Genomic DNA, 13,342 nt, shown 5'->3' on the forward strand with positions numbered 1-13,342 from the left:
ATACCTTTCTCGATTGCATTTTCGAGGGGACGTGTCTGCTTTTGTGGGCAGAGTGTTTGGTTTGGTGTGGCTGGTCGATCGCATGCGCCTGCTGGCGCCGCTATCAGGTAGGAGAAAATTTATATCTGGTGGTGATGCTGGCATGCGTGGGTGGGATGCCAGTTGCGCCGGATTGGGGATCGGATGCATTGTTTGCGGGAGAGGATGTGTCCCTTCGAGGGAGTAATCGAGATTTATTTTCATCGTTTCCCATTAGCCAGAGGGATGACCTCCATTGCAGGCATGTTCCTCGGTTTTTACGGTTAGGTTCCTACGAATAATGCATTATAATTTTTTGTTTCATGTTGAAGCATGATTCGTTAAGAAAATAAATAGCGGCACCGGTGGTGTAGTGGTAAGCGTGAATACCTTTCACCCCAGCAGGCCTGGGTTCAATCCCAGTCGGCGCCTCCGGGATGTTCTGAGGCATAACATCTCTGATCACGCCTTCCTTCGGAAGGGAAGTAAAACCGTTGGACCCCGGGGTCGATAGGTAGGGTCTAGGTGTGGGAGCTGCCTCTCTGGCGTCGGTAGCATTGGTGCTCAGCACGGAAAACAAGATCAACGGAAAACAAGCTTGGCACTCGACCGATTGCTTTTTGATGTGTTGTTAGGTGTGCCCTTAACACGATCATCGGGCAGTGGTTGATGACTGACGGTAGTCACGGTGGTCGTGTTTGATTGTGTGATTTGGTGGTTTTGATGCGGTAGTTTGACGCATAATCGGGCACCAATCTTACCGCACCGTAAATCGATCATAGTTTCACCGGTGACCTTCGTTCGTGTTGTACAATTTTGGTGGGTTGTTGACAAAAGTTTATTATTATTTCTGAACAGTGTGACCACAGTGGACGTTCGGATTACTACGCGTATTCCGCTGATTATTTTGATTAATCGGTTTTAGAACTTTTTCGGATCGGATTCCGTATCGGTTATAATTGTCGCTGTTTATAATGTGTTGTGATTCAAAAAGTTCAATGAAGGTTTTATGGTGGTAGTTTTTGCATGCCATATTTCTGTTTATGTGTTTTTATATGGTGTGTATATTTTTTCCCTTTAATTACTTTTCGAAATTTTCCAATTTTTTTTAAGGTTGTGTTGGTTCAGGAAAGGTGATTATAATTGGGAGCTTGTTCCAGTTAATAACAATCCGTTTATATAGAACATAAGAAAAGCGGTATGCATCCGAGTGCAAGAACATAGTTGAGCCCTGTGGGGAAAATACATTACGATTTATCCCAGGCCACTATTGTAGAAAATTGTGCCTGTTAGATCTTGGGCGGAACGCTTCGGAATATTTAGAAAAGTAAAGTGCATTTTTGTTCCAGTTTAGGATACATTATTGACTGCTCTCGAGAACGTAATTTCAATTTAATATCTTGTTTAATCAGGGCCTAAACAATCGTTACGTTGGTCATAACTTGTTATGATGTAAGAGGCACGATAGCCTGCGTAAAGAGCTAATCGAAACATTGAACGTCGCGTGAAAGTGGAACTCAATGAAGACCTAAGTGCTTTTTCGTAGCTTTAAGTTTTCGGAGTTGAAAGATTGTCGGTTGCAGTGGCTTGCTTACTGAGCAGAAAAACGAGGTCCCAGGTCCTTTCATATTAAAAAAATATATAGACAAATCGCTTGGTTACCGTGTATTTTGCGAAACTTGTCGTCGTCGGTGTCGGGTTTGAATCGTTACAACAACTCGAGTAAAGATACCCAACAAACAATTTTAGCTGCAGATTAGCTTATACAGTCAAAATTTGCCTTATGCAGCTATTTTTTGCCTGTATAAGCTAAACTTCAGCTAAAATTGTTTGTTGGGTATAATGTGATATGAGGGGCTCGGTGGCTTTAGAGCGATCGTTTTTGCTTACTGAGCAGAACACCATGAGTCTAATCTCAGGCCCATCCACATTCAAGATTCGTCAATCACTTTATTTGTTAATATGACTACATGCAACAGCAACTCGATGATTGAAAAGGAGCTGGTTTGCCTAGTGGCAAACTTTTTTGCTTACTGAGCAGAAGATCGTGGGTTCAAGCCCAAGCTGCTTCGCGTTATATGATCGTTAGGACATCAATTCAGCGTATCGTTCACCAAACGAGCCCTGCTGCAATCCAAACCCTCTTACCCAATATCCCAGTGATTTCTCTTGGAAGTGCAGAGGTATTCTCGGCTTCCATCAAAGCGAGTGTCGCGTCAACACATTCCTACCCCTTCCTTTCTTGACTTGTGTTCGGGAGCGGCCGGTGCTTGTATTACCTAGTTTGAGATCACCAGTTTTTACACATTGAGGATGATTGCTAGTCCCAAGCATCGTCTATTGGTTCTCTGTGTAATTACAGCTGATCTGGCAATCACAGTTGGGCGGTCAATCATGCTCATGCTCAGAAGATCTAAGGGGGAGCGGATCGCATCCGAGAATTCGCTTGTCCTTGAAGAGGCGGAAAGTCCTCCGCCCTGAAAGCTGGGGCCTTATCCTTCCTTCGTCCTGATTGATTGTTGGAGGATGCCTGTTTTCGGATGCGCTTGAAATCCTCGCGTTTAGGGCACTGCTTGTCGGACCCTTGGTGAGCACCACCACAGTTGGTGCATTTGGACGCAACAACATCATCCGCAGCACATTCGGAGGTGGCATGGTCTTGAGCGTCAGCCATTAATGACACATCGTCTTCGTCATACATAAATATGATTTATACGCGTGATCATGATGTGAGTTGAAATGGGCCCATTAGATGTATTATTTGATGTTAGCATCCGAAAAACAAGATTATAGGCAATTTTTCTATATTTTAGTGTGAATAACTGCGTCGATTGAAATATTTTCTGAAATTAAATTAGTGAAAACATTTTAAAATTATGAATTCGAAATATACTATTGCAGCACCCTTTGTATAATGCCCAAGGGTTATATTTTACGCCTCGCCGATAAAATTTGGTTGTCAGCATGCCATGATTTAACTAAGCTATGAAGATGTCTGACAATTTGCCAACAAACAAGAATATTTTGTTGCATTCAGGCAGAGCTCTTTAAAATTTAATATTCTTCGATCATGAAGGTTCTGCCCGAGATGGATATTTTATCATTTTTATGTTAGCTAAATTGTTAAACGAATTAACGAAAATTATCTCGTGAAGGTTTTTTCTAACGAAAATATTGATAATGGATAATGACGAATGAATAATATTGAAATCCACTCTTACATTTGATGTTCATGCAGTTAATGCCATTTGTTTTGCGTGTACTAAAATTTCAATGTAAATATGGTTGTGAAACAGGCCATTCATTAATCAAATCTTCTACATCAACATCTCTGTAAACAAAGAAATCACTATCATCCATTACCAGCCGAACACGTGCAGTACATTAAACTTCGATGTCCACAAGTGTAACAAGCGTGACACTTCCGCGTCACAGAGAGCTGTATGTACAGAGTTTCAGCAGAGATTGCGAACAATAAACAGTGATCCACCTGTTCGGGGCTGTTGATTAAAGTAAGTCCCCATCAAGTGGTCGACGCCGACCATATTGGAACGAAGTGATATCAATTAGATTTATCAGCAGATACTCAGGCACTCAATACACAACTAAGTTATCATTTTTACTCTTTTTCCGGCGATAACAATACAAACATCATTTGTTGCATGGTTGTTAATGCGAAATCGATATCGCGACATTCTCAGTTTTGTCGATACGTTATAACTTTTACTTTGCTTTGTTTTGGAGCAAAATCGGAAATTGATCCATTTTCGGAAAGGATTTCCCTCGCTTACCAAACGACTGAATCCCAGACCTTCGGCTAATGCATAGTCCTTCGCTTGCAATGACGCTCCAGCCTAAATGCTCGAGGTACCTGTTGAGCGTGTTTTAGATGTCACGATAAGTGGACTGGGAGTAGACAGAACACCATACCTATCGTCGGCATACAGGGCGCGCAAACACACACACAGGTCATTGTTGATAAGGAGCATGGCCGGCAGTGTTGAACGTTCTGTATATGTGGGATTCTTTTTTTTTTGTAACTGTAGTTGTCGTGTATGTTGTCAGCGAAAATGGGTTGGGAATTCGATACCACGGCCGTTACGCGTCACGTCAGTCAATCGGAAGCCACGACGATGGATAGGTGCCTCTAGGAAAGAGGCCTACCGGTTCCTAAGAATTGTTTTTAAGCTTTGCGGTGAAGGACACAAATATAGGCGGATTGGTCGCAAAAGAAAATCGAAGAAAAGTGTGGTGATTTGATATTTATTTTATTGTGGATTAAGAATGAGGAGAATTTCCAATGACGGAAGTGTGATTTGAGCGTTTGAAGATTTGATTCAGTAGTGCTGAACGAAATTGACAGAAATTACGGATCATGCGATAAGTTTCGTTGTAGCTGTTTTTTGTGTGTGCGACGGGGAAGTCGATGTAAACAATGTAAACGATGTAAACAACAATGCGAATATTTCGTGGACTTTTCTGATGTTATTGGAACATGTTTATTGTGCTGATTGTAAGAATCTTATCTACTACTATCCTTGAAGATGGTTCAAGTATGTTCTGGTTCAAACAACGTTGAAAATGTGCTATAGATAAAGGATGATTTTTCCGTAAATTTGTTTTGTGAGGGATGTTGCGATCAAAATTTGGTCAAACAAGAATGCGTGTAAATTGATTATTTTTTTTTTATTAAAAAAATCAAATTATTGTTCTTTTCTAAGTTCAAATACAGAAAATAAAATCTTCAGCTATGCTTCCGGTTGACCGAGTCCGAATTGCCGGGCCTTTCGTTTAACTCCTGCCATCAGATTCTGTACTGGCACCTCGTCCACTTTGTTCGACGCAGAACGCCAGTTTGCCTCAAACTGCTTTTGCTTCCAAACAGTTTTTTGGGTCTTCTCTAGGGGCACGCAATAGCCTTTACCTCCGACGCAGGCTACGGCTGTAATTAAATTAATTCCATTAACTACTGCTTTAAGTCCATTAAACTGTACATTAAACAAACAAACAATGTTGCATGCAAGAAAAACCGAATACACTCAGGTCTTTTTTTACAACGGGGATACGTACCGTGTAAAAAAAAAAAACCGCGTAAAAAAAATTTACGAGATTTTAATTTTTCACATGCTTAAATGTTTTTAAAAAATCGGATTTTGATGCCATTTGTAATTATAGCATGCTATGGTCCATGTAGACATATTTTAAAAATTTCTGTATTTACATAAAAAATTGTGATTTTTTTTCTAAGTATACCATTCGATTACCTATAGCTTGAAACGGATAATGTGATTGGAATCAAGTCGATAGGTTGTATCGTTGTCGAGAAATCGTTAAAAACGTACCGTGTAAACCGCGAAAAACCGTGTAAAAATAACCGTGTAAAAAAAACCGCGTAAAAAAAAAACCGTGTAAAAAAAGACTTCAGTGTATATAGAAACGTCAAAGTGATCCGATGCCAGCGCTGCGGCGAATAGTTCGGGGAAACGAAAACATTCAAACCCAATCCACAGACAAACAGACATAACACTCGCAAGTTGTTCATCGAACAAGCATTTAACGGACAATTTAAAAGTATCCTAGTTGGTAGTACCACCACCTGTGGCGCGCATAGTTAATTCCCTTGCGTTTGACATTTACACACTACTGCCATCTGTTCAGCATAGTGCCCACCACAGTGTACTCAACAGATGGCGGTAATGTTTTAGCGTCGATGTTTTACAGTGAGAAACACTGAATGTGTTATGTCTGTTTGTCTGTGCCCAATCGTTAAATGCGCAAACGATGATCCAGAATAAAGAGTTACGTCTGTTTTTCTGTGATTAAAGTACATTAATTACATTTTGCATACTTTTAATTACATTAAGTACGCATAGTTCATTTTAATTACCGTCAGTGCAACTTCAAAACGCATTAATTACTTTAAGTACTTTCGATTGCATTTTAACTTCAACGCTTTGTATTGCGTGAACCTCGGGTCTTCTTCAAGTTCCGTTTGACGAGCGGCCCAATATTTTTCGATTGGGCTGAGGTCTTGTGTGTTGGGAGAGTTCTTGTCCTCGGACGATGTTGGCGGCATACTCCTGTCCAGGTAGCTGTTTGAAGTCTGCTTTGACGTAGGTTTCGTCATCCATTACCACGCAATCGTGTTTTGGTCGTCTTGTTTTGTTTTCGTCGTGACTTGGAGTCACTACCTTCTTATAAGTCGACAGTCCGGCTCGTTTTTTAGCTCAATGCACGGTTGTAGACGACACTCCCAGCTTGTTTTCGACATCTCGAACGGAGAGGTAGGGGTTCCGCTTGAAACCGCTGGCCACTCTTTTTGTCGTCGTTGTGGTTTCCGGTTTTCGATTTCCCCCCGATCCAGACTTCCTGGCTGTCGACAAACGTTCCTCGAACGCTTTTATTACGTTGTTGACAGTTGAATGGCCACTTTTAACGATTTCGCTAACTCCGCGTGCGAGTAGTTCGAATTTTCACGATGTGTTGCTCCTCTTGCTTGGACGCCATTTTGATAACAGAAAAGCAAATGTCAAAATCAAAATAGAGGCATCATTCTGCACGTACACACCTACTACATGAGGTGTGTTTCAGCTCGATTAGAAGAAATGCGTCATGTTTAAGACGACCAAATTTTGATCGTAACACCCTTTAAAACATTACTAAGCTAACAGCGGTGCCGGTGATGTAGTGTTAAGCGTGATTATCTCTCCCCCAGCAGGCCTGGGTTCAATCCCAGTCGGCACCGCCGCGATGTTCTGAGGCATAACATCCCTGATCACGCTTTCCCTCGGAAGGGAAGTAAGGCCGTTAATCCCAGGTTCATGAGTTGATGGATCGATAGGTAGGGTCCAGGTGTGAGAGCTGCCTCCCTGGCGTCGGTAGCATTGGTGCCCAGCACGGAAAACAAGATCGACGGAAAACAAATCAAGGAAAAAAAATTCTAAGCTATTTTAACATCCATTGATGTAATAAAGTAAAGTACACCGGGGCAAGTGGGACCTAAAAGTGTGACAGTACAGCATTATGGGCTTGTGCAATCTACAATAATAATTGATTTAAATTTTTAAATATACAGTAATTATCTGTTGGCATCAGGGCTATCTTGCATCAATATAGAGAGAGCAAAGTCAATGATGAGAAATCTTGTATTACCCTCCAAGAATCTATTCGGAATAATAAAATCAAAAGATGCTATGATGACATGTTTTACTTTTAACTTACAAGAAGAGGTTACACAGTATGCGTTTGAAACATAAAACCTGTAAATTTTGCTTTCTATGAGTAACAATCAGCGATTTGCTGATCGCTAAGTGAGTGAGTGAGTGAGTGAGTGAGTGAGTGAGTGTGTGAAAAATCGCTGATTGTGACTCTCATGAAGTGAAATAAACAGGTTTAATATGTCAAACACATTCTTTGCAACCTCTTCTTGTATCTTACTTATTCAAAATATGATCATAGCATCTAATTATTTCATAATTTAGAAAAACATTGTTTTAGCTGAAATGAGTATTTGCAACCTTGTTACTATCTTCGTCGCACTTCAAACACCGCATGACAATTTCCGTATGCATACAGTCGTCTTTCATTTACTTCGTTTTAAAAACTATCTCAGTATGTGCTCTCTCTCTCTCTCTCTCTCTATGTTGTTTGACAAAAAAAATTGGTGGGTTGTGCATAGAACACGACCGCATGGTTGACGTAGACTTCTGTGTAGTGAAATTCTCGTGAATTTTTCTAGATATTGATTTAAAATACAGTAGAAGTAACCTATGATTTTGGTCCTATTCACATATTTTGGATTTCCTACTTAGTAAAACATGGTTAAATTCAGGACCTCATAAAAATGAAAATACTTATTCTATTACATTTGGTTCCTAAATTACAATCAGATATGAGTAAGGCTTTCTTCAGGTGATTCATTGAAGCGTCCAACAATGAACGTCAAGATGGCTGATATTCCCTATCACTTCAAGATTTCTAGGGCACAAATCTTGGACGGTTGTGACATCACTCATGAAATTGAAACTCCTTGTGTACACAATTTTACACAGATTACAAATTCGACAGTGAGCATACATAAGGACGTAACTGCTATGATCGATTTTCTCTTTTGTTAATAACTTGCTTGGATTAACATTTCTCGGTGCGTTTGCTGTTCCTTTGGTAGCCAAAACAACCCGTTACAGGCACTACATTGAAAAAAAAAATCAGATAATATTCAAGCTGAACATTGCATTAAGTCCCAAGTAACATTGATCGATTCTCTTCGTCGACTTTCTCTTTCGTTAATAACTTGAGCACATAACCGTTTCTTGTTGTGTTTGTCGAATTAGATGCTAGATAAAACTTTCTTTATCGATCTGTGTGCTGAAAATACCTGGGAATGTCTTTACATGGCCGAGGGAATACAAGGAGAAAGTCGGCGAAGAGAATCTTGTCAATGTTACTAAGCACCTAATGCTATATTTAGCTTGAATTGTTTTTCTTAGCTGTAGCAATGTAAATACAAAATCGATGACGAGAATCAATTATTGCAAGTAGGCCCTTTTGAACGCTCACTGTCGAATTTCAGTACCTATCTAGAAAAAAAAAAACTCGACGCTACCTCTATTTATGCTAAAAGATAAGCATTATAAGTCCCTCCTACTTGGAGGGAATCTAGGATTTTATAAACCGTTCTATAGCTTAATTTTCCAAGTAGGATGGACTTTCATAGCTTATCTAAAAGCATAAATAGAGGTACCGTCTGATAATTTCAGTGCTTGGTATAGAAATCTGTAATCTCTATAGGAAAATCACAGAAACACTACGTTTTCTTATGCAAAATAATGGAGAATCAAATGGAGGGATGTCAAGTTAAAATGTTCCTATCGCGAGATATTCACGATAAATACCGAAATTTCATATAAATGTCCAACCGGTTTTGTGTGTGTGTGCTGCAGATTTGCACTGTAGCCCAATGCTTAGGGAACTTTCATAAATAACGTATTAGTTGAGGGGGGAAAGGGGTTTCAGAAGTTGTGACCGGCCATGTATTAGGTATAACAAAACACGCTACGAGGAGGAAGGGAGTTTCATTGGTCAAAAAAATTCTACGTCATTTATGGATGGTCCCTAATTTTACTTCCAAGGCTGTGTTCCAATGGGCGAGTTAAATTTTGAAAGTATTTTTCGATTACTTTTTCGAAGGGACGTATCAGCTTTTGTAAACAACGATTTGGCTTAACTGGTAGCTCACCCACGCATGCTAACACTTCCATCAGATAGGGGAAATTTTCCCCTACCTGATATAGTGGTGTTAGTATACGTGGGTGAGCTATCAGTTATGTCAAACCGACGATAAAATTCGTTGTTCACAAAATCTGATACGTCCTTTCGAAAAAGTAATCGAGATTCGTAGAACGCGAGATCATTATCATTCAGGCAAGGAGGTCGATTTGGTGGATCCACTTTGGAGCGCTTGCGCCATGGAGGCGACGACACTGCCAGCAGCCAGTGATCTCGACGGGACCGAGCAAGGTTCGAGGTGCAAAACTCGAGCGCTGCGCGCTTGACAGGAACCGCTGTCTTCCTACTACTCCTTCTGCTGCTGCTGCTGCTGTTGCTGCTGCTACCTGCTCACCCGGCGTCCGAAGCGAAAATGAGTTGAAAATATGCAACCAAATTGTACTAGAATATGACGACTGGGTTTGGGGAGAACGTTTATTTCATGAAAACAGTGATAAAATTATCACTTTTTATTTGGACATTTTTCAACATTTTTTTAATGGAAAATTGAAAAAGCAATTATTGTAGCAGATTATGAAAGGCATTTGCTATCGATTGGTGTATTTGGATATAAATTTCATCTATGAATGACAAAGCTATAAGCGTTCAAAACCTTACACCTTTTCGTGACGGTCACAATTTTAGATTTTCGATTTACTCTCAGTACCTTTCCGTAAGACGCAGTCTACGTCAAACAAATATAATTACGTTAAAACAAAAATTAAAGGCCCAAGCGCAATGACAGCGGAAGCGGAACGGCAACGACAGCGGAAAAGAACGATCTGAGTAAGCCAACTTCTCGGATTGAAAACTTGTTCGAACCACAACTGTCAAACTTTCCGTTTCCGTTCCGCTTCCGTCCACATTGCGTTTGGGCCTTAAGGGTTGTGTTCCAAAAACGACCGCATCATTTACCTAGGACTACGAGATTGGATTTTGCTTAGTAAATTTCAAAATAATTGATTTATAAATTTTATTTTAAAATAAACAAACATTCAATTTAAAGTTTTTAAGTTAGGGGACATTCAATATCCTTAATTGAATTCAATTTTCATATTTCAAAATTCAGTTCCTATCCCATTCAAAATTAAGTTTCAAAAATGTAATACCAATGTTCATGTACCTACTGAGCCATGTTTATTTACAGTAACCGGAGTGAAAATTCGCTATTTAAAATACATTTCATATTACAAACCGGTTTAAATACATATAAGTACGTCACATATTATTACATTTTAATGTTGCAAAATTATGACCGATAAACTGAATCTCATTTGAGTTGTCCTTTATCTGTGTTCAAACAAAAATCTATCAATTGGCGAACGCCGTAGTTTAATAAATTCAACGTCAATTAAATTGATTCAATACGTTACATTCGTGTAATCTACATTTCATAAGTAACGACACCCCTCACCGTCCCTTTCCAAAGGGGGAGTTTGGTAAAGAGAGATGATAAAACCGATTTGTACCTTCCTAAAGTTGTCCTAGCTCACTTTCTACTCTCTATATGCAATTTTCACACTGCCGTACTCTAAACGGAACTATCAATTCTATACTTTCATCTCCTCATCTATTGTATAAAAATTACTACTTTAGTCTGTTATTTGAAATTAGCATCTTCAACTATGTAAATCGTTGACTTATCAAAATTTCTATTTCAAGAATTATTATTTCAAATGCACCTTTACTTCCCTGGTGACAGAATTCTGAACTAAACTGTGCACCAACCAATAGGTCTTGTGCATTTAATCAACTCGGCCAAAGGTAGCAAGTCAGTTCGTACACTGGTGAAGCAATTTTGAACCAAACTGACCACCTGAAAATATGTCTTATAAATCTGATCAACTTTGTCAAAAACAGCATTCATCTATCTAGTTGAGCTTTCAAGTAAAAGCAAGTCAAATCGTATACTCGCCGGGCCTGGTGTGTGAATTTAGAACTGAGCTGTCCACTATACAATAGGTCGTGTTGACAGCAACCTTCTATCTAGATGAGATGTCGACTGAAGCAAGCCATTAGTAGCAAATGACACTAGTGGCTAGTGATTTTATTCGGGTGAGATACGATAGGTCTTGTCTTTTAGAACTGAAGACAGCAAACTACTAGGTAGAGTACTGTCACGTTAAAGCAAGCAATAAAATGCGAAATTGCATACTAGCGTCACATGGTGAGTGAATTAGGAACTGAGCTGTCCATCATCCAATAGACCGCTACCTTCTACGCGAGCAAAGTAAAATAACAACCTGATATCATCTTGAAAACAAATCTTGTTATTCCAGATATCATATATGAAGACTGCACATTCTAGTCGAAATACGTATCTGTCATGGATACCAAAATTAATTAAGTGGAATTAAATGGAAGATAACGTTTTTTGCTGTTTTACCCCAGTATAGTCCACAAAGACGTAGTCCTACGTAAAGAAAAACTATAAATTGGTTCAAACCGGGCTCGAACCACGAACGTCTAGCAATCCTTAGGATACTGGTCTAGCAATGCTTAGGATACTGGAAAGACTAAAGGAAAACAAGAAGCGCTCTTAGTACGATAATTCGTTTGCTCGCATGTACGTTCGGCGGTTTTTACTATTTTGTTGGCCCTTATTTACCCCAATGCGTACAGAGTCAGGATATGGAGGTGGAAACTGAGAGGTCTCAATTTTCTCTCAAAAATAAGTGGGTGAACTGCCAAATTTCAGGTCCCGGTATAAAAATTAATATATTAATAATATTCAATGCTTTTAAAACATAAACCGTGGGAAGGGAAGTTTATATGAATGGTAATTCATTAATATGCCAGAGACGTCTGCAATTTTCTGTGCGTTTAATCAACTATTTCTCAACGATCAGCTAATTTTAAGTGATTGTCTTTCTCTGGTTTATTGCATACAAGGTGGGGCACAATTTTTCACCCTTTTTTTCTCAGTGTACAGCTCGTGTTTGATAGATGCTAGATTCAGCACACTTGTGCCAATTTGGGCCTTGGTTCATTGTAAGCAAACGTGCAAAGTTTCTTTTGAATCCGTTTGGAAGTAGTGTCACAATCAGGGTCACAATAAAGCCAAGGCTACAGTCAAACAGACATAACATATTGAATATTTCTCACTGTAAACCATCGTTGCTAAAACACTACCGCCATCTGTTGAGTACATTGTGACGGGCAATGCGCTCAACAGATGGCAGTAGTGTATAAACGTCAAACGCGAGGAAATTGACTATGCGCGCCACTGTTGGCGGTACTGCCAACTAAGAGTCATTTAAATTGACCGTTAAGTGCGTGTTCGATAAACAACTTGCGAGAGTTATGTCTGTTTGTCTGTGCCAAGACCATCACGTTGTGCAGAAATCAAGCTTTACAAGCAAGAAAATCGTCCAATATGCATCGCTAGGATATTGTAGGCCTGAGATGCTATATCTGCAGAGGAAAGAACGTTCATCGTCGATCAACCTACACACTTAGAAATACCTAATTTTAAATTTGACGGAATCTATCTTTGACATAAAGGATGAGACGTAAACAAACATGTAATGTAAAATTAAGTGCTCTGAGATTGAAAAGTTCGTTACTCGCCAAAAAGTACGTTTGATTGAGCTGAATTTTGCGTCTATTATGACTCAATTTTATGTCAAAATAGACGCTCGTATATGTCAGCCTCAAAGCACCTAAATTTACATGAATTTTTCTAAGTGTGTACCTAAACGGATGAAGGAGAGTGTGGCAGCCAAATGAGAACGTAGTACGTTAGTATATTCACTTTTCCCAAAACATATTGAAATTTAATATACTAATACCACAGACAAACAGACATAACACATTGAATATTTCTCACTGTAAAACATCGTCGCTGAAACATTAGCGCCATCTGTTGAGTACACTGTGGTGGGCACTACGCTGAACAGATGGCGGTAGTGTGTAAACGTCAAACGCAAGGAAAATGACTATGCGCGCTACAGGTGGCAGTACTACCAACTACGATACTTTTAAATTAACCGTTAAATGCTTGTTCGATGAACAACTTACGAGTGTTATGTCTGTTTGTCTGTGCTGATACAGTCAT

General features: G+C 39.5%; 1 protein-coding gene across 5 annotated transcripts in view; it reads left to right on the forward strand.

Moving 5' to 3' along the window:
* The first annotated feature begins 4,177 nt into the window (after positions 1-4,177).
* The window catches only part of LOC135707155 (uncharacterized), a 34,402-nt gene continuing 25,237 nt past the window's right edge, over positions 4,178-13,342 (forward strand). The window contains exon 1 of one of the 5 annotated variants that reach the window (XM_065228896.1): positions 4,178-4,269. The gene's annotated coding sequence lies outside the window, so the exon portion shown is untranslated. The remainder of the gene's footprint in view (positions 4,270-13,342) is intronic. The other 4 variants (XM_065228892.1, XM_065228895.1, XM_065228894.1 and 1 more) reach the window with 4 other exon arrangements.

The sequence above is a fragment of the Ochlerotatus camptorhynchus genome, unplaced genomic scaffold (assembly GCF_037179485.1).
Source record: "Ochlerotatus camptorhynchus isolate MF236.1 unplaced genomic scaffold, CSIRO-AGI_Acam_v1.1 ptg000304l, whole genome shotgun sequence".
Classification (NCBI taxonomy): Eukaryota; Metazoa; Arthropoda; class Insecta; order Diptera; family Culicidae; genus Ochlerotatus; species Ochlerotatus camptorhynchus.